Source organism: Zonotrichia leucophrys, chromosome 20, assembly GCF_028769735.1.
Source record: "Zonotrichia leucophrys gambelii isolate GWCS_2022_RI chromosome 20, RI_Zleu_2.0, whole genome shotgun sequence".
NCBI classification, from domain to species: Eukaryota; Metazoa; Chordata; class Aves; order Passeriformes; family Passerellidae; genus Zonotrichia; species Zonotrichia leucophrys.
The window spans coordinates 439898-465623 of NC_088189.1; the positions used below are offsets into that span (position 1 = coordinate 439898).

General features: G+C 51.4%; 1 protein-coding gene across 2 annotated transcripts in view; it reads right to left on the bottom strand.

Moving 5' to 3' along the window:
• The window catches only part of KCNB1 (potassium voltage-gated channel subfamily B member 1), a 93294-nt gene that overhangs the window by 4283 nt on the left and 63285 nt on the right, over window positions 1-25726 (bottom strand). The window lies entirely within an intron of this gene.

The following is a 25726-nucleotide window of genomic DNA, read 5'->3' on the forward strand; positions in this document are numbered from 1 at the left end:
GTGCAGTCAAGGAACTCGTAAGGCACAGCTAGGATGCCAGGAGGGCTGTGAAGCAGCAGGAGCTTTTGATTAACTACTAATTAGGTGCCCAACAAGGCCCATCTGGACAACAAGCTCTGAAATTTAAGCAAGAAGGAATGCAATTGTGAATACATGATTTGATCAGAGTGATGTCCTCCATTTAATGAACAGTTACTGCTGTAATTTGGGGTGCTGATGGCTAATTATAGAGATGTGTGTGCAAGTCTACTACATAAGCATACAAATAATACACTCTTGTTTAATGACTCATCTCTAATTCAGTTCTTGATGGTTGTGAAAAACATGAAGACTTCACCAAGCTTTCTAAGCCATTTTGAGTTTTCTGGAGGAGAGAGCAAGCATCTGAGCAAACCAAATTGGACAACACTGAGACAGCCAAGGCAGGGCAGGTCCAGTCACTGGGGCCTCACACATCTCAAACTCAAGAGAGTAAAATGCAAATTAAGTGTCTCATGGTGGAGTGTGGCGATATTTAGATGTTAATTACTTCTTCATGGTGGCTTGTTTCAAAAACCATCTCCTGGAGACCAGGCACTGCCCCTGAGAAGCAGAGAGCCTGATTTGCTTTCCTAGAAGGCTCTTTTGGTGGTTTTGCTGTCACTTCTTTGTTTACAACCCACCATTTCTGAAGGTGTTTGGGATATTTGCAATGGTAATTTCAATTAGTTTTGCTTGGCTTTATCTCTGCCCACTATACACAGAAGGGCTTATTTGTAGGCTTAGATGTGTGTACCTGTTGGGTTTTATCTCCTTCACTTTCAGTGTAAATATTAACACTCCATCTTTATGCAGTGAATGGCATCCAGCAGCAGTAATTGGTGTCAAACCTTCTGCTTCCTTTGATATACCTTCCTGCTTTGAAGATCAAGGCAATGCCAGATGAATATAAATAAATTAACTGGGAGATCTAAGGGTAAAATTTGATTTTGGTTTAGGAGATTTAGCCACAAAGCTAGGCAATAAACAGAGACAGGCATTTATCATTTCTCCCACAAGCTGCAGCAAGATGTCACTTGTGCTCCCAAGACACAGATTTTCCCCCTTACTCATCTGCTGCAACCACATCTTTGGGAATCTTCTCAGGCTAAGAAAAACTTCTAAGTGTGAGTTGATTGTCCTCAGTTATTCAAGGCACTTTTCAATTGGAAAGCACATAAAATTGAGATGGAGTATCTCCAGCAGGGTTTAGAAGAGATACCTTGTCCTGGTAGCATCTACCATCCACTAAAAGCCACCCACGGAGCAGTTGTGCACAGAAAACTGGATCCAGCTGCTGCTGTCAGGCTTTAGCGCTGTTCAGTCGCACAGGGCTCTGTCCCAAAGTATTTACAGTCTGGGATTTCAGATTATAGAAATCACCATCTGTCTCTCTAATAAGGTTTCCCATCTTGGCTGTACTGAACCTCTAGCTTGGCAGCTCTTGTATTTTCCACTGTCAGTAATGAGAGACAGAAAGCTGGAGGGAAGGGAGGCCTCTAGGGATGTTCTGCATCACAGGCAGCCTTTTCATTCCATTCCTGGCTTCCCTCCTCCCTCTACTCTTACAGGTTCACTTCTCTTTAACAAGAAAAGCCAATGGGACCGATTTTGACTTGTGGTGCAAGGATGGGCAGGATTTCAGGAAAAAAATTTCTCCTCCACTAAACTGGCTGTTTCACAAAAGTTTTGGTGGAGTGAATCTCTGGATTGCTGCTATGGTTCCCTTGTGGAAGCTAAATAACCCAGGAACAGGCAGGGCAGGGTTTTGGATGAATTTAAAGCAGGTGCCTCAAAGTGATTAGCATGATTGTACGCACACGCTGGTTATTACACATGCAAATGAGACAAGCAGGCTCATTTGGGAGCAAGTGCAGCCAGTTTGTGCCACTGCTGTTTCCTGAGGCAAGATGGATGGGCCATGCTGGCAAGCCTTTAGTCCCCACCTCCTCAAACCCCCAAAGCTGGGCTGGCCTCCTGCCCCTGGCCCCTTTCAGGACATCCCTCCTGCCCTGGGGCTGCTCCTGTGCTGGCAGGGTCTGTGCTCCTCCCTGCGCCAGGGGAGGAGGCTGCTCAGCAGTTCCCATCTCTGTCTGTGCCGGGGCAGGGCGCGTGCCCACCCTGCAGGTGTGGGTGCCCACCCTGCAGCTTGCACAGAATGGGGCAGCAGGGACTGACCCAGCGTCGAGGCTGGCTGACATTTATGGCTTGGGTGTTTTCTTTGCACTGCTAAAAACCCCAGCAGAGATAAAGGCATAAGGCTGGAGACTTTCAAGGCCATTAAAATTTATGAGAACTGGCTGTCCCAATCCCATAGATGGCTCTAAAATCTCAGGGTAAGCAGATCCGAGATCTCTCTGCTCGTGGCAACATGCCCTATACTTTTTCTGTCTTCATACTCGGTAATGAAGCTGATATAGCAAGGAGAAGGGGTGGTGTGTGGGAGAGAGTAGGAGGGTGTTTGAATATAGATTCGATATTCTTGGAAATACGATGAGGAAATTGTTATGTAATCAAGAAGTTCAATAATGGTTTTGTCTAATGTGCTTTTTTAGCTCCACCGAGGCCTGCAGAGTTAATCTGGCATCAGGACCAGGTTTCATTCATACGCTCCATTTACCAAGGGATTTTTCCTGCAGCCCCTCAGCTTTCCCAAGCTGCAATACACTTTGAGTCAGACTGTCCAGCTCCATCCAGCCACGCCTGTGCCAGCCTCTGTCTCCCCAGGCTCTGAGGAACAGAGCATGGTGTATTTTCAGCAATATCCCACGTGCTGCACAGTGCAGAAACAGATGGAGAGTTCCTTAGTCTCCTCCCTACTTGATTCTGCACAGGAATAACATCTCCTGATCGCAGCAGCTATACATGTCTGTGGTATTTATTGACAGGGACTTGTTTTAGGAGACATCTCTTCACTAGAAAATGCCTAAATATTCATAAACTGAAAGAGTCTGCAGAACACAGTCACTTCTGATCTCCTGATGTCAAGATTCTGACCACTGGGCTTGCAGGATGTCTTTTCGAGAAAATGCCGAAGCCATAATGAAAGGTCACACCTGCTTCTTGCATCATGGCAAGTTGAGGCCAAAGTGGGGGCTATGGCTGCAAGGGAAGTACAGAGAACCTTTAATCCGATTTTTTCACGTGGAAGGATGTTAAGATGTAAGACCTTGAATCTCCAAACCCCTTAAGTCCTGCTGGTTCCTGCTCAGGAGTTTTCCCTGACCGGGCACTTTCCATGTCCCTTTGAGGCGCTGCCCACACAGGGCCCCAGGAGCCCCCTGCCCCAGGAGCTGTGAGCTCTGGAGGGGCCCTGCACAGCCAGCCCAGCTCCCTGGGCACACACACTGAGCTCCTGAGTGCCCTGCACACTCAGCCCAGTTCCCTGAGTGCCCTGAGCACACACACTGAGCTCCTGAGTGCCCTGGGCACACACACTGAGCTCCTGAGTGTCCCTGCACACACTGAGCTCCTGAGTGCCCGCACACCAGCTCAGTCCTGACGCACACACTGAGCTCCTGAGTGCCCTGCACACATCAGCTCCTGAGTTGCCCTGGCCACACCACTGAGCTCCTGAGTGCCCTGGCACACCAGCCCAGTCCCTGAGTGCTGCACACACCTGCTCAGGTGGCAACCCTGATCGTCCCTGCACACAGCCAGCTCCCTGAGCACACAGACCTGTAGGAAGGCAAACCTGCACTCCTCTGCAAGCACTACTGCACAGCATAACCTCCATAAAACTGTCAGGATAATCAGGATAAAGTCACTTGTGTTTTGCTTTGGAAACATATGAGATCTTAATTTTGACATTTGCCTGGAAAAGCCAAGATTGAATAATGTTTAATTATTTGATTTAAATTACAGCTGTAATAAGTTTATCTGTTGAGAGAGCAAGTCTATTTAGTTAAAAGAGGATACTTGTGCTGATCCTATGTCAATGCCAGGGAGCTGCAGCTACAGCTGCTGACTCAGGGCTGGTGGGCAGAGAGCTGCCCTCAGGCAGAGCTGGCTGTAAACTCTTTAATACTCCTAAGAACATGCTTAGTTGTCAGAGAGCTATCAAACCCCATCAAATGATAAATGGTGTCAGTCTTCTTTCAGAGCAAAGCCCAGATGTAAATGGTGCGCTGGAGAAGGAAATTATAGATGAATGAATATACTGAAAAGGCAAACTTGAAAAACACACACTGCCTTTAGACATCAGCACAGTGACAGCTCTCAGGAGAGGATGAGAGGGAAGCATCTGTCCCATTTCTGCTGCTGCAAGCATGGGGGAAGTCAAAAAAGAAAACAAATGAATGGCACATGGAAGCTGAAGTTTCCCGTTTTCCTCCTGGCTTTGCCTTGTGCCCAGGATGGTGCAACCCCAGCCAGCAGCACCACTGGGAGACATGCCAGCCCCCAGCCCTGGTCAGCCCAGCCCGGCCCTGCTGCATCCTCCAGCACAGCCGGGGCCAACTCCAGACCAAGCCCTTCCCTCGAGCTGCCTCTGCTGCCTCCCCCTGCTCTCACCTTGCCACCCTGTGCTCTTCTGTGCACCAGGCTGCTCCCGGACAGGCTGGGATGGCAGCGCGGGGCTGCACAGCCTGGCCCTTCCCTGGGGGAGAGCTGCACACACAGAGCCGGGCGGAGACTGCCCCAGGGCCAGGGCATCCTGCCCGCTCTGCAGCCCTGTGCCCCTGCAGCCCTGTGCCCCTGCAGCCCTGTGCCCCTGTGCCCCTGTGCCCCTGCAGCCCTGTGCCCCTGCAGCCCTGTGCCCCTGTGCCACTGCAGCCCTGTGCCCCTGCAGCCCTGTGCCCTGTGCCACTGTGCCCTGCAGCCCTGTGCCCCTGCAGCCCTGTGCCCCTGCAGCCCTGTGCCCCTGCAGCCCTGTGCCACTGCAGCCCTGTGCCCCTGTGCCACTGCAGCCCTGTGCCCCTGTGCCCCTGTGCCCCTGCAGCCCTGTGCCCCTGTGCCCCTGCAGCCCTGTGCCCCTGTGCCCTGTGCCCCTGTGCCCCTGCAGCCCTGTGCCCCTGTGCCACTGCAGCCCTGTGCCCCTGCCACTGCAGCCTGTGCCCCTGCAGCCCTACAGCCCTGCAAGCTCCTGCAGCCCTGTGCCCCTGCACCCCTACAGCCCTGCAGCTCCTGCAGCTGCCACTGGCTCCCCACCCCTGCATGGACAGAACCTCCCCCTGGCCCCTCTCAGGTTTCCCTCTCCCTTTCCCACCAACTGCCTTGCATTTAAGCAGACAGAGGTTTGGACTCAGAAAAAACAAAAAAATAAAGCAAAAATATAAAGCAACAAAAAGCCTGCCTTCCACCTCAGCACTGCTGAGTGCCTGAGAGCAGCTCTTGAAGATCCTTTGGGATTCTGCCCTGCACCAGGCAGAGACAATGCTCGTGCTGCACTCCCACCACGAGAGCAGTCTGCTCAGCCTCAGACACTATTTACAGGGGATGCTGAGCTCCAAGTGTTGCTGTTCGCAGGAGTAGTTGTGGGAGGGTTTTTTTTAATGGTTAAATTCAATCAGGAATGTGCCAAGATAGCATGAAATCAACTAAATGTAATTAAGCAAAAAACTATTAGCTTGATTGCTAAACCAGTCTTCCTCTCATGAATATGCATGAGAATAATTGATATTAATTCTTTTCAAATCTGAAGCACATTAGTCCTGCATATTATAGTGTAGAGTTTTTGGAAGACTAAACCAGTTCCACTGCTGCTTTCTCACCAAAATGCATAATTAGTCTTGCTGCAGGGAGATTTACCAAGTCATTGATACCATCCTGAGTGGCCACATAGAGAGGAAAATAGAACAGAGCTCAAGTGATGTTTTGCCTGCAAAAAACAACGACCTGTTTAACATTTCTTCCAGAAATGTGTTAGGAAAAGTGGCAAATCCATTTACCAGCATCAGCCACACCAATGGCATTGTGTAGAGACAGGGAAGCCTGCAGGAGCAGTAAATCCCTGAGGAGAGAAGGGCAGGGGCAAAATCCTCTCCTGTTGAATGAGCCTGATACCAGCAGGGCCCTGTCAGCTGCGTGTCCATGCGTCCAGGTGTCCAGCTGTCCATCTGTCCAGGTGTCAGGTGTCCAGGTGTCACTGTCCAGATATCCAGGTGTCCAGGTGTCAGATGTCAGGTGTCCAGGTGTCTGGGTGTCAGTGTCAGTCTGTCCAGTGTCCAGTGTCAGTGTCAGATGTCAGAAGTCCGGTGTGTCAGGTGTCAGATGTCAACAGGTGTCACCAGGTTCAATGTATGTCAGGTCTCCAGGTGTCCAGGTGTCAGATGTCAGGTATCCAGGTGTCAGGTTCCAGGTGTCCAGGTGTTCCTGGGCTGTTCCCAAGGGCTGCCTTCAGCTCCCTCAGCTGCTGCTGCCCCTGGGCTCCTACTGCAGCTCCTGGGGCTGCTCCACTGCATTTCAGAGGGCATTATTTTCCTTTTTTGAACTGATGCCTGGGATAAGGGCATAAAATTCAGGCTGAGGCATTTCTGCTGCCTCACAGGCTGTCCTTGGGGTGCAGCCTCCGAGCAGGGCCTGCCTGGACACTCGGCCTGATCCAAGAGGAGCCTTGGTGGCACCTCTTGCACTGATGGCAAAACCTGGGGCTCACACAAGGGATTACAGCTGCCACCCTTGCAGTGCCCTGCAAAGAAATTGGGTATTAACATTCTTTTTTCCCAAAAGAGACTTATGGAGCTTCTGCAGGTGGTGGGAAGCAGACTGGCAGGATCACTCCAAGCTCTCAGCACCTTCCCAGCTCTCAGTTCTTTATTCTGCTAAAACCTTTTTCTTTCTCCCCACCATGCCCAGAGCCCTCCTCCTGTCGGGCAGGCAGAGCTTGTGTCAGGCAAAGGACTTGGGTGCAGGAGTCCACCTTCCCAAGCCAGGGTTCCCAAGGCTTTTCTCTAGAGCAGAGCACGGAACCCTCGCTGACAGCTCTGGCACAACGTGATTGAAGTGTTTTAATCTCAAGCACAGATGGTTCTTCCCTTTATAAGCACCAAACACTGGATTGGATGTCACATATTTAATAAATAGCAACAACTGTATACAAACTGTTTACAAAAGCTGCTAAAAACTAATCCTTGGCAACAAATCACTCATATTAGCATGGGGCCATAGCAAGTGGTAAGTAGTGCCAGTGGACAGCAAATCTGTGTGAACATAAAAGCAGCTCTACATCAGCAGTTCAATAAGAGAGTTTGATCTTGCCTCACTATGAGAGTTTTGATGCATTCTTGCTATAAATACAGAAGATGAAACAGAACTGTGGAGATGTATACTTAGTTCTTTGTTGGGGTGCCTTTTCTTCTTTTTTTTCTTTTTTTTGTTTGTTTATTGTTGTGTTGCTTTTGAGGTTTTTTAAAATTCAATTTGAGCTCAGAAAATGCTCAAACTCTTTGAAGTGTTCTCTGGCAGTCTGGGAATATTCACTCCATGCTTGCTGACTTTGGCCATGGACAACAAAGCCCAGGATAAACAAACACCAGCTTGGGCAGCCCTTGGCTCTCCCAGCAGAAGCTCTGCCAGCCTTTCCTGCATCCCTGCATCCCAACAGCCCAGGCACCACAGCACTGCCTCTGCCAGAGCACCACTCCTGCGCTCATCCCCCTGAAAAGGGCATTTACAGAAGGGAAAGAAACACAAAGCCCCACTGGCCATTGTGATAGGGAGCAGAGCTGGGGTTTGTTTTGTTTCTTGGAGGGGTCGGGCTGTTTGATTTTTAGTGGTTGGCTTACTGACATTTTGCACTTCGCCCTAATAAAAGTCACCTGAAACTGTTTGGAAAATGCAGGTGTGCTACCTTCTGGTGAAGGGTTATTGCAGAGAGGGGAGGGAAAGAGAAAGGTTTCCTCTAAGCAGCAGCTGAACAGTGCCAGGTGGTATATCTGATTTTAATCCAAGTGGAGAATAGCAAAGAGCAGCATTGAACATTAAGGGAAATTATACACCTCACTGGATTTTACTGCATTTCTCAGTTACTTTTTTTTTTTAATTCAGGGTATGTATGTTAATAGAGGACGGTGCCACACTGTACACTGGGTGGCAGAAATTAATCTTGTCATGAATGTACTTCTCTGAAGGGCTGAGCCCTCCTGAGCCCTTAATTTGAGCTGATTGGACCGACTCCTTATCATAGCAGCAGATACTGGAACAGCAAAGCTGAACCTCACTTGAACTCGCACGCAGGACCCAGCATCTCCCACCTGTGACAGTCACCTGCTGTGGGACAGGGCTGCAAACGAGCACAGGGTGAGCCCAGCACAGGCAGAAACCCACTGCTGAGGGGGAAACAAGCCCAGGCCAAACCGGGAGCTGTTTAAAGAAGGCAAAATAACAAGGGAAAAAGCACTCAGCATGCCAGGGAAAGAAGTTTATAAGAATTATCAAGGGATCTAGGAATAACCTTTGCAGGGCTGCAGTCTGGCTGGGACGTGAATGAGCATCCCTGGCAGCCGAGGGCTCTCTCTCCATGTGTTACATGGAATGAGGAATGAGCTGGCAATTCCCACGGCGTCCTGAGCGGCCAGACTGCTCAGAGCAGCTCATCTTGGCCAATTGTTTGCCTTTATTTCCTGGAAAGAAACAGGAGTCCTCGGGGCAGCGGCACTGGGGCCATGTGTGCCAATTAACCTGCTGCAGGTGGTGTCAGGCTGCTCTGTCCTGCCTGCCCTGGCCCTGGGGCTCAGAGCGTGGCTGTTCCCATGGCCACTCTCCCCTGGGAAAGGCAGAGGAAGGAGAAAATGTGCTGCTTTCTATTTATGAATGTCCTGCCTTTCCTGCAGCCAGGCACAAGGGTCTGACTTCTTTTCACTCTCTCTCTCTTTCCCGTTTCTCTGTCAATTGATTGTTCACTGCCAGAGGGCATTATTGGCTTCAAAAGCTTCATTTTCTACTTCCTGAGCTGCTCATCTTCTCCTGGCTCATTGCTGTTGCTGGAGGTCAGATCCAAATCCCAGAGTCTTTAGGCTGTTTTGGATTTGACCTTGAGAGCTTCTTTTGCTCACCCACCACATGAAACAATCCTTTGATCATTGTAGGAACACACTTAAAAAACCAAAATCCATTGGGCAGCGATGATTTAATTATATCAGCGGTGAGTGGAAACAAGCTGGAACCAAACCATCCCAGCCAGGGTTAAAGAACAGCAGTGCCTGGGGCACCCTTGCTCGTGGCACACACCAAAAACTTGCTTCAGCTCTGTAACTGAGCACCAACTGTGCTCTGGTCCCAGCTTTTCCTGTGCTTAAATTCAAGGGTTGCAAGATGCAATTGTGCAAATTACATGAAAATTACAACCTGTTCCTGCAGTATTTCCACCTGGAAATTCCTAAACTGTAGCTTTCAGCAGCGGCCACTGAAAGCACAAGGCAAAAAAAAATATGGGAGTAGTGAATCCTGAACTTCTGTGCCATGCTGGCCAACCTCAGCTGGCCTGGCTGGGCAACCACAGAAAAGATGGTGGCAAAAATGCAGAGTAAAAACGCCTCACAGAAAACATTTTTCTTAACTAAGCTCTTATACACTGTTCCCTGCAGCACCCTAGAGAATTACCGTGCTTTGCAAAGATTCTCATGAGATTCCAGTCTTTGACAAGAGGTTTCTGCTATGCTCTGGGCAAGAGCATCTCGATCAGACTGTTGAGCAGGGCTGGGTTTGTGCAGGAAGGGGCTCCTTAGCTCGGCATTGCCAGGAGCAGGCTGGGCTCGGGCTGGGGTGAATTCACTGGGCTGGGTAAGCCAGACATGGAGCTGCTGCTGCAACTTGGCTTGACTGGCTCTGGGCAAGCTGGATGCCAGAGCAGACACACGGGGCATTCTGGCTGGCATCCTGCTTTTGGAGGTGTGAAGGGTACTTGGCTGTACTAGAGCTGCCACGTGCAAGAGGTGATAGTGCTGGAAATAAATAAAACCCCCACACACTTTGTCAGCAGGGCAGGAGAGGGAGGGATGGGTCCTCTTAGAGACGTCTCAATCCAATCCATCCCCTTCTGCACCTCTAGGTTTTGCTCCAAAATCCAGTTAAACCACAAACCTACTAAAGATCCCAGTTACCAAAGAGAGGAGTAATGAAGATACAAAGGAAGAAAATTAGCGGCAAAGCTGTGCTCCTGGATTGTTTCAGTTCTCCATGGGAGTGCACTGAGTTCCTGACAATTTACCTTTCAAATCTCTCAAATACAACAACTCTTGAAAATTGCCAAAACATTATTAACACAAACAGCAACAAACAGCAGGGTGGCTTTGTCAGGCGGCGGCTGAGGCTGCCGAGAGCAGCGGCTGGGGCCACGCTGGGTGGCTTTGGCTCCATGTGCAGGGGCCCAGCGTGGGACCCTCCCTGCGCCTCCATCAGCCCCTCCCGCCCTGCAGCCCGAGCAGAACTCGCTCAAACAGCATTCCCAAAGTCTGCAATACGGGGAGTAATGGGCGTCCTCCTCTCAGTGCCACCTCCTGCAAAACCTCCCCTCTCTGCACCAAAATTGCTTCCCAAAGAAATGAGCTCACAGCTAGGGTGGGACCGTGCTCAGTCCCTGTGAAAGGCAGCCTGGGAGAAGGGCCCTGGAGTGCCCCTTGCAGGGCTCACCTCTCTCTTCCAAGACTTCTCCCTGCAGGTTTGGATGCTCAGCAGAATCCCACTTGGATCTTGTATCCCCTTCCAAACTTGCTGTTTGCAGAAAACAATTGCAGCCAAATTCCTTTTATGTGAATATGGTGGAAGATGTAAAAGAAGTGGGAAATTTGGAGGGGATTGGACAGTTTCACACAAAAATATGTGTTATTGTTAAAAAAAATTACTTTGAAGAAAAAAGTAACAATGGCCAAGTCTCTGTGTTTGCAGTGCAGTGGCTGTGATCCCTAAAGATTTTTTAGCTTTCTATATATTTTTCATATATTTGCAGCCTTGTAGATTTTTAATCTCTAGTTGTCTGGTTTCTAGTAATTTTCCTGACTTTTCTCACAACAAACTAACCCTGACTAACACATTCTTTAAAATCTGTTTATTCTTATTCTTAAGAAGATAATTTCTAACAATCTTGTTTTTCAGCAGAACTTCAAAGACATAAAAAGCGCTGGGGCAAAGAAACCCCTGGACCAACTCCAAGGGGCTGACCCAAGGATGGGTCACTGGGTCAGCTATTGGAAGTACCTGCCAGATAAACTAATAATTAACCTTATAAAAATTGTAGAAATCCTTTCTCACGTGTGCACAGCGCCGTATTTATGCACCTGAAAGCTTTCATTAAAGAGCTGCTTTTTGTATTATCACTCTTAATACCGTTTGGAAAGTTTTGTGTTTTTATTCCAGGCAACAGCTGCTGCTTTGAAATCAGGCTCTGGCAGATGTTATTTTGGGGTATTTAAGCCAGGCTCTTGCTGTCACCATCTCAATGTTCTTGGCTTTGTCACTGTTTCTCTGTGTTATTATTCTGAGGAAAATAACTCTGTTTGTGTTCTTTTCCTGGCAGGCTCCAGGACGGGCTCCAGGTGGTGGCTCGGTGCGGAGTCCCCTGTCCTGCCCGGGCAGGTGGTGCCAGGATCTCCCTGCGCTTTGTGCCTCTGGTGCTGCTCAGGGAGCTCCTGGCTGGGCTGCAGCCCCAGGGATGAGCGCTGCCCCGAGGGCTGCCCTGCCTGGGCGTGAGCCGGCCCAGGTGAGAGGGCTGGGGAGTGAGGCTGGGCATGGTGCTGGGTGTGATGCTGGGGGAGTGAAAGGCCTGGGGCAGGTGAGAGGGCTGCACCCAGCGTGCACAGCCCACCTGGCCATGCCCGGCCCTGTGCCCACCTTCTCAGGCTCTGTGGCCCCTGGAGCTCACAGAACAGCCCAGTCCCTGCCACACGCCCAAAGCTCAACTCCTGCCCCAGGGTCACTGCGAGCCCGTCCCGGGCACGGCTGCACGGGGCTGGTGCCAGCACACCCAGCAGCACCTGTGGCTGTCCCGAGCAAGGCCAGGAACCCACCTGGCTCCACCAACCCGAGCTGAATCCACCTGGTGGCAGCCTGGAGGGAGCCAGGCCCATCTCCTGCCCTGCTTTAGAGGGGTTATGGGTCCCCTGCTGCTCCAGTAAAGGCTGGAGCTGTCACAGTCTCTTGCTGTCCTTACCCGTCCCCAGAAAACCCCCACGCACGAGGTACCCAGGTAAAGACCAGCCAAGGCTTCAATGCCTATATTTAAAAGGGTAACCCCAGTTTAGGAAGCATTTTTGGGGGCCAATCTGTAATTTGAAACAATTTAAACATATTTTAAAGTAATCCTGTAAACATATATTAAAGTAATCCTGTAAAACACTGTGATGCCAAGCAAGAGCTTTGGGTTAAATGACACCTGCACGAAACTCCCAGCGTGTAGAGGCAGCTGTGGAGCCCTAATGCGGCAGCCCCGCTGGGTGACACCACAGCAGGGCAATCCAACCCTGGCAAAGCCGTGCCCCGGGCTGTGCCCGTCCTGCCCTGGGCTCCCTGTGCCCACCCTGCTCCAAGCTGTTCTCGCCCTGCCCTGGGCTCTGAGCCGTGCCCTGTGCTGTGCCTGCCCTGCTCCGGGCCGTGCCCACCCTGCCCTGGGCTCTGAGCCGTGCCCGGGGCTGTGCCACCCTGCCCCGGGCTGTGCCTGCCCTGGGCTGTGCCACCCTGCACCGGGCTGTGCCACCCTGCCCTGGGCTCCAAACCGTGGCCCGGGCTGTGCCACCCTGCCCTGGGCTGTGCCTGCCCTGCACCGGGCCGTGCCCACCCTGCCCCGGGCTGTGCCACCCTGCCCCGGGCTGTGCCACCCTGCTCCAGGCTGTGCCACTCTGCTCCGGGCCGTGCCCACCCTGCCCTGGGCTCCAAACCGTGGCCCGGGCTGTGCCACCCTGCCCTGGGCTGTGCCACCCTGCTCCGGGCTGTGCCACCCTGCCCCGCACGGGGCACTGCCCCGGACTCGTTTTCCCAGGGAACAGCCTCAGAGGAGCCAGCTGTGGCTGCTTGCTGTGGGAGGTTTCTTGGCTGCTCCAAAAAACAAGCACAGAAACTCTGCACAATGTTTCTTGACACAAAGCCACAGCTCTGCTGCTGCTTGTGACAGTGCCACCATAAAATATATGTTCCTTGTGCTCTCCATTCTGATATTCCCAGCTTGAGGCTTAAAAGTTTACTTATTCCCCCTTTCTCAGCCCTCTCCCATCACCTCCTATGGAGCCAGGAGTATAAAAACACTAAGCCTCGTTGCTAATGGCCTAAACAAACGATTTAATCAGTGATGTAAAAGGAGTGACGAGCCTGTAGGATGGAAAAAATGCCAGATAGACAGAAAGACTAATGAGGTAATGTGTAAACCCAGGCATTTTCTAACAGATGGGAAATGGCAGAGTTGACATGTATATTATTAAAAAGGACATAAAAACATAGACCAAACAATAGTCTGGGTTGGCCATAGCTTGATTTACGCAGTGGAAACATTTTTTCTTCTGAAGGCAAAGGCAAGAAACGTAGAAGGCTTTGCTGGGTAGTGGAGTCAGAGCATCGTGAGTGGAGATGCAATGCCCGTATCCAAACACAGCTGGGAGCTCTGCAGCTCTGGGCTGAGGCTGCCAAGATTTCCTGGGCTCTGAGAAAGAAACCAGCACTGCTGTCCCCACGGGAACGGGGAGCCGGACACCCTGAGACAGCTCGGGGACAGCTCAGAGGGACAGACTGGGGGGACAGACTGGGGACAGCTCAGAGGGACAGACTGGGGGGACGGACTGGGGACAGCTCAGAGGGACAGCTCAGAGGGACAGCTCAGAGGGACAGCTCAGGGCCAGCTCGGGGCCAGCTCGGGGTGGCGCGGGTGCCGGCAGGGCTGGGGAGCAGAGCAGAGCTCAGGGACGGGAGCACGGCTCGCTATGGGATGGCTGATGAGGCGAGTCTGTATTTTTGCCTGCCTGCTTTTACTGGAGAACCCCTTGGAAATTCCTGGTGGTGAAATGCAGAAAACCATAAAGTAAAAACCCTGAGTCATCTGTCTCAAACTGTCATAGCAGCTTCCCCTGTCAATCCACATGACCCACTCAATTCTCATCCATTTTCTCCATTTTGGGGGAGTTGTGAAAAATAACTACAACCATTCCAAGTGATTGGTTATAACATATGCTCAAGTGCATATGCAGTGATTTGGCCAAATTCTCCTAAGGCTGTACCACATCTTAGGCTTTATATAATCCAGACAAGAGCACCAGACACAATCAGGGGACCTGGTCTGCCCTCAGTGCTGCAGTGCCCCGGGCAGACAGGCCCCAGCTCGGTGCTCTGCAGCAGCTCAGACAGGGGAAAAAATAATATAAAAAAAGAACGCAGTTACTAATGTCATTTTCCATTGAGATAGTGCATGATATCGATCTATCATGCTAAATCTGCAAGTTCCAAACTGTATACATAAGGTATATTAAGGGATTTGGAAAGATTAAGACTAGCTCCTAGCCGTCTGTGTGTGTATAAGCACCGATTGTTTTATCTGTGAATCACCTGCTGCTGCAGAAAAGGAAGGGATGAGGACAGCAGGCTCGTGGGGAGCAGCATCAGGGGGAATGCTCTCTCAGAGCTGAGCTCTGCCTCTGGGGTGACATGGAACAACCCCTGAGCAGTGCCAGGAGCCCCAGAGGAGCCCGTGTGCAGGGCTGGGCTGCCCGAGCCCAGCTCCCTGCCCAGCCACTGCTGTCCCTGCTAACCAAGGTGCTCTCGACATCTGGAACAGCTGCCTCCAAAAATCACTGACCACTAACGTGTTAAAAGTACAGCATTGATAAATCCAGCATCCAAATGCTGCAGTGGCTGGGGCAGCTCAGAGCAGGAGGGGATCCCAGTGGCAGAGGCAGAAATTCCCCATGGAGCCTGGGACAGGCTGAGCAGGGCTCAGGACTCGGTGCTGCAGGTGCTGGCTGTGGCTGTCAGTGGCAAACCCGGTGTGACAGAACATGTGCTGTCCCCCAGGGCTCACCTGGGCTGGCTGGGGCTCAGGACACCCTTGCCAGCACTCACAGCCTGCGTAACTGCGGGTTATAAAAAGCATCCTCTGAAACGATTTTCCTGCTGGGTAAAGGCCCATTACCAGGACTTCCTGGCTTAGGCAGCTGCATATAGCAGCAGTAATCCTATTATGCTTATCCTAAACTGTCCTCCACCGAGCAGTGGAGTGAACTTTACAGAACACTAGGAGCCTAATTAAGCCTCCAGGCCCGCTGTGAGCAGCTCAGTTGTGCCTCTGTGCAGCCACAGGGTCAGTTATGATAGAAAACACAAACACCTGTCCCACACAGCCCTGGCTGTCCCCTGGCTTCAGTCAGCTGGCTCGAGTAAATGCACCGAGGTCTTTGCAGGAAGAGCTGTGTCAGTGATTGTTTACGACAGAGCCGCAGCCCATGCCCACACACCTGTGGCAGTAACTCTGCCCTGCAGTCGGCGGTGCCCAGGCTGAAGGCTGCTCTCACACTCCGGCATGTGAGGATAAAGAAACCTGGTGCTGATCAGCGGGGCTGTGAGCCTGGCCCTTCTGGAGAGGCTGTGCAAAGCAGCAGCTTTACACCTATAGCCAGTGCCAGACAGCTGGGGTGCAGCAGCCCTGGAGCCTGAGCAGCTGCCCCGGGCTGTGCCACGGTGCCAGCACAGCCTGGAATGGCCCAGCTGCTTCATTCCAGCTGCATGAGGCTGGGTGACAACTGCCACGGTTCTCCCAAAAGCTTTTCGCACCTGACAGTCTTTGGATGCCTCCAGGAAAAGTTGAGTATCATGGAGCTTTCCTGGGCAGAAACCAAAGGGATGACCAAGGACAGAGCAGCTGCAGCTGGAGAGGGCTAAATGGATGATTATCCTGAAATCCTAACATTGCTAACTAGTCTTAACCATTGCTTTAAAAACCCCAGCACAGCTCTCAGCCCTGCACACAGCACGTCTCCCTGCAGTGGCACTCTGTGTGATGCATGCCCAGGCCTGGACAGGACCAGCCCTGACCCGAGGATGTCACAGCACATTTGCAGCACAGCACGAGGTGCTGGCATCACCCTGTGCATGGCCAGCATGGCTTAACTGCTAACCACCACTAAACATGGATTTCTGCGACTTTTTCAGAGCTTCCTTGTGCCTTTTCCTAATGGAGGGCACTTCTGACGTGTAGCTCTAGAAATTAATATCTTCAAATGCTTGCTTTTTTGGTGTAACAGACTGAGACAGGCTAAATATTTGTGCTTTTGTCTTGGCTGGCTGGTAACCCAGATACTATTAGTGCAGCACAACTGGGTCATGAGAATTAATATTAGCATCTGCGTTAGCTGCTTTATTTACAGCACTGTAGCTGTCAGGAGTTGTGGTGGCTTAAAAAGAACATGGTTTATTCACGCTGACACCAGCAGTGGAATAGCTGGGCAAAGGCTGGCTGGCTCCTTGGGACCAGGCACACACAGCCTGGCAGGGCCATGGGCAGAGCCTGGCAGGGCCCTGGGCACACTCACACGGCCTGGCAGGGCCCTGGGCACACACACACACAGCCTGGCAGGGCCCTGGGCACACACACAGCCTGGCAGGGCCATGGGCACACACACACAGCCTGGCAGGGCCCTGGGCACACTCACACTGCCTGGCAGGGCCCTGGGCACACACACACAGCCTGGCAGGGCCCTGGGCACACACACACAGCCTGGCAGGGCCCTGGGCACACTCACACTGCCTGGCAGGGCCCTGGGCACACACACACAGCCTGGCAGGGCCCTGGGCACACACACAGCCTGGCAGGGCCCTGGGCAACACACACAGACTGGCAGGGCCCTGGACACACACACAGCCTGGCAGGGCCCATGGGCACACTCACACTGCCTGGCAGGGCCTGGGCACACACACACACAGACTGGCAAGGCATGGGCACACTCACACAGCCTGGCAGGGCCCTGGCACACACACACACTGCCTGGAAAGGGGCCCTGGGCACACACACACACAGCCTGGCAGGGCCATGGGCACACTCACACAGCCTGGCAGGGCCCTGCACACACACACAGCCTGGCATGGCCCTGGCACACTCACACTGCCTGGCAGGCCCTGGGCACACACTCACACAGCCTGGCAGGGCCCTGGGCACACACACACAGCCTGGCAGGGCCCTGGGCACACTCACACTGCCTGGCAGGGCCTTGGGCACACACTCACACAGCCTGGCAGGGCCATGGGCACACTCACACTGCCTGGCAGGGCCCTGGGCACACTCACACTGCCTGGCAGGGCCGTGGGCAGCAGGAATGCAGCTGCCTGCGTGCTGGACAGTCCAGGGGTCCCTGCACTAACCAAAGCATCCTCCCACGTGTGAAATCCTCACAAGCCTTTTATACTCCTGTCTCAGTTGCTGCATGGATAAATTCTTAAGCCATTATACCACATCAAAGCAACATCTATTTTTTAAAATGAGGAATCTGGCGGTCCCAGAGCCAGAGGTATTGTTCTCTGTTGGATTTGGATCCATCAGATGCTGAGTTTCTTTTTTCCTTCAAGACACACAATTAGCCATCTGGAAGCTTCATCAACACACCAAAACAGCAGCTATAATTGTGCTTATTAAATGAGAGTCTAAATCTGTCCCAGAGAAAGCAAAACTCTCCCTAGCACATGAAGCCATGGCAAGAGTGACCTCCTGTAAGCAGCAGTAACTGGTGAGAAGAGAAGCTGGGCCTGAAGCATCACATTCAGGGTGAGAGGGACCAGCCCTCTGCCCCCAGCTTTGCCAGCTGCTGTCCGTGGCACAGACCCACCTCCAGCCTGAGCACAAACATTGCCAGACTGCAAAATCCAGCAAAACCCAGGGACTTCCATGGCAAGGTAATGCCAGTCCTTGGAAGTCACCTGGCCTGCTTAGGCTGGGGATGAGCAGAGAGAGGTGGGAGCAATGGGAAATTGCCCAGCAGGTGACTTTGTCCTCAGGAGCACCACAGGGGCAGCACAGCAGGGTCTGCACCTGGCTTGGCAAACACCCAGTGCCAGCCATGCCCTGCCTGTTCACCACCTCATCCCTGCTCATTCTGCAAACATAAAACCCCTCGATCCTAAAGATCCCACTGTGCACATCCAGCGGCAGGGATTTGTCCCTGGAGGTTCTGATCACGTGTGGTAGTGGGCAATAGCTATTTGCATACAATCAAGTGTGATTAACCTTGAGAATACTGCCCCCTCAACTCTCCAGAAACCCCGCCCTGGCCCCCCAAATCCTGCTCAGAGCAAACTGAATTTCCTTGACCAAGAAGGGCTTCCAGAGAACAGGGCGATGCTTCACTGCACCTCTTCTCACCAGCACTTGCAAATCCCACCTAAGGATCACACACTATCCCTCCCAGCAGTAAGAGCTCCAGGAGTACCATGCAGAAGTATTTGGAATACTTGAAAATACAAACAAATGCTGGCCCTGGATCTGAAGAATGAGTTGGAGCTGTTTTGTTGCTCCCTGCATTGCTGTTGTGGGGCCAAGAGCTTGGTGCAGGGGCTGCTCTCCTCATGCACAGGTTCATGGGAAGGAAATGCAAGGAGAACAGACAATATATGAAGAATTGGTAGGAAAAAAAAAAGAGTTGCTTTGACTGGTTATTTCTCACAGAGAGCTCTGAGCTTCTGCTGGCTTTAGTTTTGCTAACTGTACTTTTTAATTTTGGCAAGGATGCCTGGAGCCCAGGAAAGGAATGCACTGTATATATAATTATAAATCAAAATATAATATAATATAATACAATAAGTAAAATGAACACTGAAAAATACCACTCACTAGCTGCACATGACATCTACCTAATTGTTCCAGGCTGTGAGTCACCACTTGAATTCAAGAGGTGCAGCAGGGTGGTGGAGGGCCAGCCCTGCACAGGCTCTCGGGCTCTGGCTCCCCTGGCACCCAGCTTGTGTGGCAGTGAAATCCAAGCCCAGCTCTGCATCCCCCAGGGCCCTGGGCTCAGCCCTGTCCCAGCTGCACCTCCTGTGTTTTATAGGCAAAGAGTTAAATGCCTGAGGAATGGGATCACAGACCTGAGACCAGCCCCAGGCAGCAGGAGCAACCCGGGGCTGGGGCAGAGCTAAACATCACCGTAAAAGGCAGGCATGGAACCTCAGGAGATGGACACCTACACCAGGGCAGGCCTTTCCCGTCGGAAAAAAGGGAGAAGGAGAGGTTGTTGCCATGCCCTGAGGGCTGGAGCACATGTTTGTCACTAGAGGAGCCGGTCCAAGCTCTAATCCCTGCCCTGCCAGGCTGGAGCACGCCTTGCAGGGAGAGAAAGGGCCTGACCGTGCTGCTGAGCTCAGTGCTGGGCATGGGGGGCTGTGAGGAGCAGGAAGAGCTGCTGAAATTGGTGTTTTAAAGTGACCACTCAATCACAGAGTACTGAGAGCTGGCAGGCACCCACCAGGATCGCTGGAGTGCAGCTCCTGGCCCTGCACAGGACAGCCCCAGCAGTCCCAGTGTGTGATCAGGGATTTAGAGAACGGAAAGGGGAGGGCGAGAGGGACAAGGATGCAACGTCAACAGGTCTTTGCTGCTGACCTTAATGCCCTGAACGAAAGATCAAATGTGCATGGAGACAAGGAGCAGGAGGCTGGGTGTAAGGAGAAAACCGCCCTGTGTGCAGTGACACAAACACCTGCGCACACACAGCCCTGCACCCTGGGCTGCCGTGCCCAGGCCAAGGCACCAGCCACAGCAGGACCTTCCCTGCGCCCTGCTCCTGCTGCTCCTGCACTTCCAAAAACCAGCAGTGCCAAATAACTTAGTGCTGCTTCTCTGCAAGATGCCAGGATCCCATAATAATAAGTCAGGATGATTTCACAGCAGCTTTAAGCCAGTTTCCATCCTGCTGCCAAAGCCATGTGTCCTTGGCTTTAAGCTGCTCTCTCCCCACTGGAATTCAGCCATCTCTGCACTGGGACACACTGGGATTTTAATCCTGTAATTGACAGCATCAATCCTGGCCTCAGGGGCTTTCCTGGGAGTGAGGAACATGCTGCAGCATCCTTCAGTTCTGTTCTCAGACAATCAAACATTTCCAGCAAGCTGTTAATCTTTGAGAAGTGAGCTGGGCTTTGGTCATCATTACTTAAATGGAGTGGATGGCAGAAGGTAGGTTCCTGAAACCCCAATAAAAACCCCAGCCAAAAGGTGTGAATATTTCATTCCTCTTCTAGAGCAGCAGGAATGTCACAGGATGTGACAATGCTGATGGCTTGCTGGCTTGCAGTCTGGCTGGCCAAAGCAAGGCAAAAAAGCCTTCATTACTCCTTTTTCGTTACTGGATTCCAGAAAAGCTCTTGGTCTTTTTGAAACATCAGCAACAACCTGGGAAGACTGGGAGCATTTCTTTTGCAGGGTTTTAGTTCCTAATGTACTTTATGTTTGTGATGCCTGGGATGGGAATGACAATGATTAAAGCCCATAAATCAAGGCTCCCAACACCTTGTGTGTGGTTTCAGTCAAGCAGATTTGTTTACAGCATATTAAGGGCACTGGGAGGTTTGAGCATTTTTACCAGCTGTTCCTTGTGATTTTTTGGCAGCTCTCAGGATGTCATTGTCATTCCCAGCATATCTTGGGATGCTCTCAGAAGCCAGGGAATGGCAGCCAGGCACTTGAGCACCCCAGAGGTTCACTGTGCCCTGCACTCTCTGTTGTCCTTGGGAAAGGAAAATCCCCCATCTGCTGTGCCTTGGAGCCTGAGGGGTCAGCTCCTCTCACTGAATGCAAGATGCAAAGATAGAAAGGAAGAACACTTTAAAAATATTATTTTAGCCCGTTCAGAGCTTCCCATTAGAAGCTTCTGGCTTTCTGAGAGAAACAAAAAGGTATAACTGTGATGCTGAGAATGTAGCCCCTTGCTCTCAGGCTGAACCCAGACAGGGATTTTCCAGAGGATCTCACAGCACACCTGCTTCAGGTGATTGTCCCCTACAGTGACTCTTTCTGATCTTTGGATCCACCTCTGCTTTCCTCTGCAGGAAATTAACTGCTGTGCTTGGTGGCTGCTCCTTCATCAGGTGAGGGATGGGTCTTCATGGTAAAGACCTTCAAGACCAGGCCATAATTTGGGTGTTTCCCTTTCTTGCACATGAAATTAATTTTTGATTTGTTCCTGCTACAAAGCTTTTTTGTGGTTTGTTAATGTATTTTCTTTCTCCATTGATAATGCTTCAAGTGACTGTGATACATTTGCCTGTGAAGTCCAGCAATATAGAGCAGATTTTGTCATGGGACAAGGCTCACTCACTTCATGCAAGGAATTAACTCAGATACTGCTGATGCCCGTGTTGATGCAGCACTTGCTCTTGACACTTTCAGACGTGATTACAGGCAGAAGGGCCCTTTGCAGGGCCCTCAGGATAACCAGAGATTGAAGGGCTTTACTGTGTGCACAGACCAAGCTTATCTCAGTCACAATTCAGGCTGATGAAACAATCAGTCCCACTACTTCACAGAACAGGCTTTTAAAACCCTGTCATTAGAAAGGTTAAAGAAAGCTGCAGACTCTCAGCTCTTCCCAATGCAAAACAGAGCACAAATTAGTATAAATCGGCACCTCAGCACAACTGTAATTTGCATTTAGACTGCTAGAGAGTTGAAGACAAACCTACACTGAGACTGAGAACATCAGTGTGCACAGTGACACAGGAACCAAATGGAAAAGGGCCTGGGCATGGCAGGGAGGGAATGAGGGAACGGGGGGAGAGTCAGTCCCAGAGGGGAGGAACAGCACTCACTGTTAAAGCACACTGACTGCAGTTAGATGGTCTGGGTCCTTTTGGATTTGTTCTATGACCTTGTAAATAATTTATTCTCTTTGTGCACAGTTTCTTCATCAGTAAAAGAAGGTTAATAGCTACACCTCAGATAGGTTGGCTTTTCCTGGCTTAGGTGAAGGTATGTGTCAGGGCAGACTTTGGCAGATGTGCTAAGAGACACCACAGAGGTAAAAAGTGTAAATAATTACTATTTCTTTTACCTGAGGTAGGTGTTAATCACAGACGTGTCAGTGGTACAGCACTGACCAGAAGAGTTGCCTGCCGTGGGAGCAGGATGAGTTGCCAGGCCAAGAAGAATAACAGAATATTGTATTTTCTCCGGGTTTTCTCCAACCTAACTGTAAATTTACAACAGAAAACTCTTGGTTTTCTCCAACATAATGTACTCGCTTGGAATCTTGCGAGCTGGCTGAGGGCCATACCAAAATCCCTCACACAGAGCAGTTTGGATATGACCACGTTTCAAACCCTTTCTAGAGACGTTGTCATTCCTAGTACCCAGCACTCCTCCCTACAGAACCTTCCTGTCTGCTTGGGTACCTAAAATGGACTTTTGGGGCCCATAACCAACCATTTCTACTGCACTCTGAAGTAACTGTGAGCATCACACAGTGGGGTGTGGAATAATCACAATAACATTCAGTGACTTGATGAGCACAGCAGCTGACAGAACTGACAGCATGGTCTGAGCAAAGTACAGATTTCTGTGAATAGCCAGCATCTGCACCAAAACACCCCAGTAGAAAATTTATCTCCCAATAATTAGAAAACCCTTTAAAGTCAAGCTATAATGCTGATGGTCTGTGTAACTTTATATTTACTTGTTCCCAGTAATATTGGTAATGTACAGAGTCTCCTTCATGGTAAGTGCCCAGAGAACACTACAAAATGCCTGTGCTGCTCTCCCTGCTGTTTGTTAGTGGTGTGAAAATGCAGACCCAGCTGGCTCTCAGCGTCTCAGTGTCTCAGAGCTGGCCTGGATCCCCGTGAAGTCTCTGACTTCCACCCCAGTGCACAGCAGAGAGAAAACCCAGGAGCAGTAATGCTGCTGTGGCACCAGCAGCCCCTGGCAGCCTGTGTCTCACCAGGGACGCGTGGGACCCTGCACAGGGAGCAGGGGCAGCAGAGCAGGCCTGGCAGGGCAGGGCCCGCGGTGCCAGCGCTGCTCTGCTCCCTGGGTGCCCCTCTGTGCCCCCCGGGCTGCCGGCACTGCCAAGGGCAGCAATAAACCAGCCTGGACTGCACACGGTTTCTCCTGCCATACAACAGCAAACAGCATCCATGCAACTGTATTGAACTGCTTGGATTGCTATTTCTTTTATAAAAAAGAAGCCATGCGTGCATAAAAGGGAGCTCACATTTTAGGAGTTTCCTATTATAGATGTCATTCCCAATGGTTAACTCATCCAAGTGTGACTCGAGTAGCCCACATCATCAATATTAAATGTGACATTTACTATCAAGAGCAAAGTTTTGGGGCTGCTGCCAGCCCCACTCACAGAGCTGTAAATATTTTGATCACGGAGCAGCAGGAGAAGGAGCTGAGCCCTCGCTCATGGTGGCACTGGCAGCAGCTCAGGGTGTTTGCACAGAGCCCCGGGGCTCGGCTGGGCAGCCTTGGCAGGAGCTGGGCCAGGGCCCTGAGTGACCCTGTGCCCAGGCTGGTCCCTGCTCTGCTGGGCGAGGGACGGGCACACGGGGATGGAGAGGGATGGAGATTTTTTTGTGAGTGTGCCCCAAAACTACACATGATGAAGAAGTCTGCAAGATCTCATTACTAAGGAGTGGAGAAGTATAATAAAAACTGCAAATACCAAACAGCTTCATTACTTCCATTATCATCTTTTATCTTTAATTGTATGTATCAATTTTTAATAAAGAAACTTCATGTCCCTGTGAGTTAGATCTTACTGAGAGAGGTTCTCATTGACTGCAGGAACACAGCCAGGCTAGCTGGGCCATGCAGACAGGGAACAAGGTGGAGCAGGATGGAGCAGCTCAGTTGTTGTGGTCTGCACGAGAACAGAAGCACTTGTTAAACCTCACTCAGTGTCAGTTAATGTTATTAGCCCTCCTGTACCAGAGGGATTTTAATGCTCCTCCAAATAATGACAAACGGTGCAGCTGGACAGAGATGAGCCATTCACTCCTGTGATAATTGCTGCACAATGACACCAAAGAAGCATTCACCAAAAACTTCCCTGGTTAATGATGTTTAATTCATTATTAAATGCAGCTCATTACTGTTGGAAATAAGGTCATTTAGCAGCCATCAGATTTGCTAATATTGCCGAATGTCTTGCAGTGGTCAGACAGAAGGGGGGAAGGCAAGTTTTAAAAATATATTTTCACTTCAGAATAAAAATAAGAAAAAATTCTGCCAGTGTTTAGTAAATGAAATAACGCCTAATATCATCTGAGTCTCTCACTTCTCTGTAAAATCAGAGCAGTCAGTTGTTTGCTCCCGGAACTAACATCTCCTTTACATGAGATTTTACAGGTGAATTCAGTGCAATAAAATCACAAACAGATGTGCCAAGGGTAGTGCCTCCCTTCTCTCTCCCTCCTCTCCCTTGCTGGGGATGGCTCTGAGCCCTGCCAGCTCCTGGGCGCTGCAGCTGCCCAGGCAGGCAGCACCTGGAATGTCAGAAATGCAGATAAAACCAACAAACCGACCACCAGCCACAACACGAGCAGAGTCAGACAGACTTCACATCACACCGAAACAAACAAGGAGACAGATGCCGTGGTTTGCAATGTACAGCTCCCATAGCAGCCCCCCTGGAGCACCAGGGGCAGCAGGCAGGGATTGCTGTGCAGAAGTTGGGTTTCACCAGTGGGATGGGGCACATCAGACCGCTCAGACAAGCTGAGTACTGCAGACTGAGGGAGCTGAGGTGCCAATTTCCTCCAAGAAGATATCTCAGCACTAATTCACATCTTTTGAGCTAAAAAAAATGTACAGGGTAATGTCAGGTTATAAAACAGGCCCTTGACTTGCCCTGGTTTAATTAAGATAATGAGAAGTGTAGGATGATGAGCTATGGTTCCAGACAGCAGGAAAAAAGGATGAAGAGCAATTACATTTGGAACAGAGAAGAATCTATGGAGCTATAAGCTGAGGAACAGGCTGTGACAAAGGGGATGTCTGCAGGAGATTTATTGGTACTGAAAATAGAGCAGGGCAGGACTGGGTGACTGGAGAAGTTTGGTGAAGCACAGCCTTCTGCACCTGGAAGGCAGAGCCAGCAGTGCCTGACAGGTGGAGGAAAAGAGAGCTGGCAGCGGTCCCTCAGGGACAGTCAGGGACAGGTCTGTGCAGCAGGGCTGCCCCAGAGCTTCCCCAGAGCCTCCCCAGCCCCGGGACAGCCCTGGCTGCCCCAGAGCTTCCCCAGAGCCTCCCCAGCCCCGGGACAGCCCTGGCTGCCCCCAGAGCTTCCTCAGCACAGCCCTGGCTGCCCCAGCACAGCCCCAGCACAGCCCTGGCTGCCCCAGAGCCTCCCCAGCACAGCCCCGGCTGCCCCAGAGCTTCCCCAGCCCCAGCACAGCCCTGGCTGCCCCAGAGCTTCCCCAGAGCCTCCCCAGCCCCGGGACAGCCCTGGCTGCCCCAGAGCTTCCTCAGAGCTTGTCCAGAGCCTCCCCAGCCCCAGCACAGCCCTGGCTGCCCCAGAGCCTCCCCAGCCCCAGCACAGCCCTGGCTGCCCCAGAGCTTCCCCAGCCCCAGCACAGCCCCAGCACAGCCCTGGCTGCCCCCAGCCCCTCTCCAGCCCCAGGACAGCCCTGGCTGCCAGGCAGGAAAGCCTGAGCACACACGGTCGGTGTGTTGGGCACTCCCAGCAGGCTCTGACAAACAGCCTGAGCATGTGTTTAAGTCTCACAGATTTCAGTGGGACTTGTGTGGACCCAAGCTGAAGCATCTGTTCCATCACTCTGCTGAATGGAGCTCAGCCACTCCCAGCACCCAGAC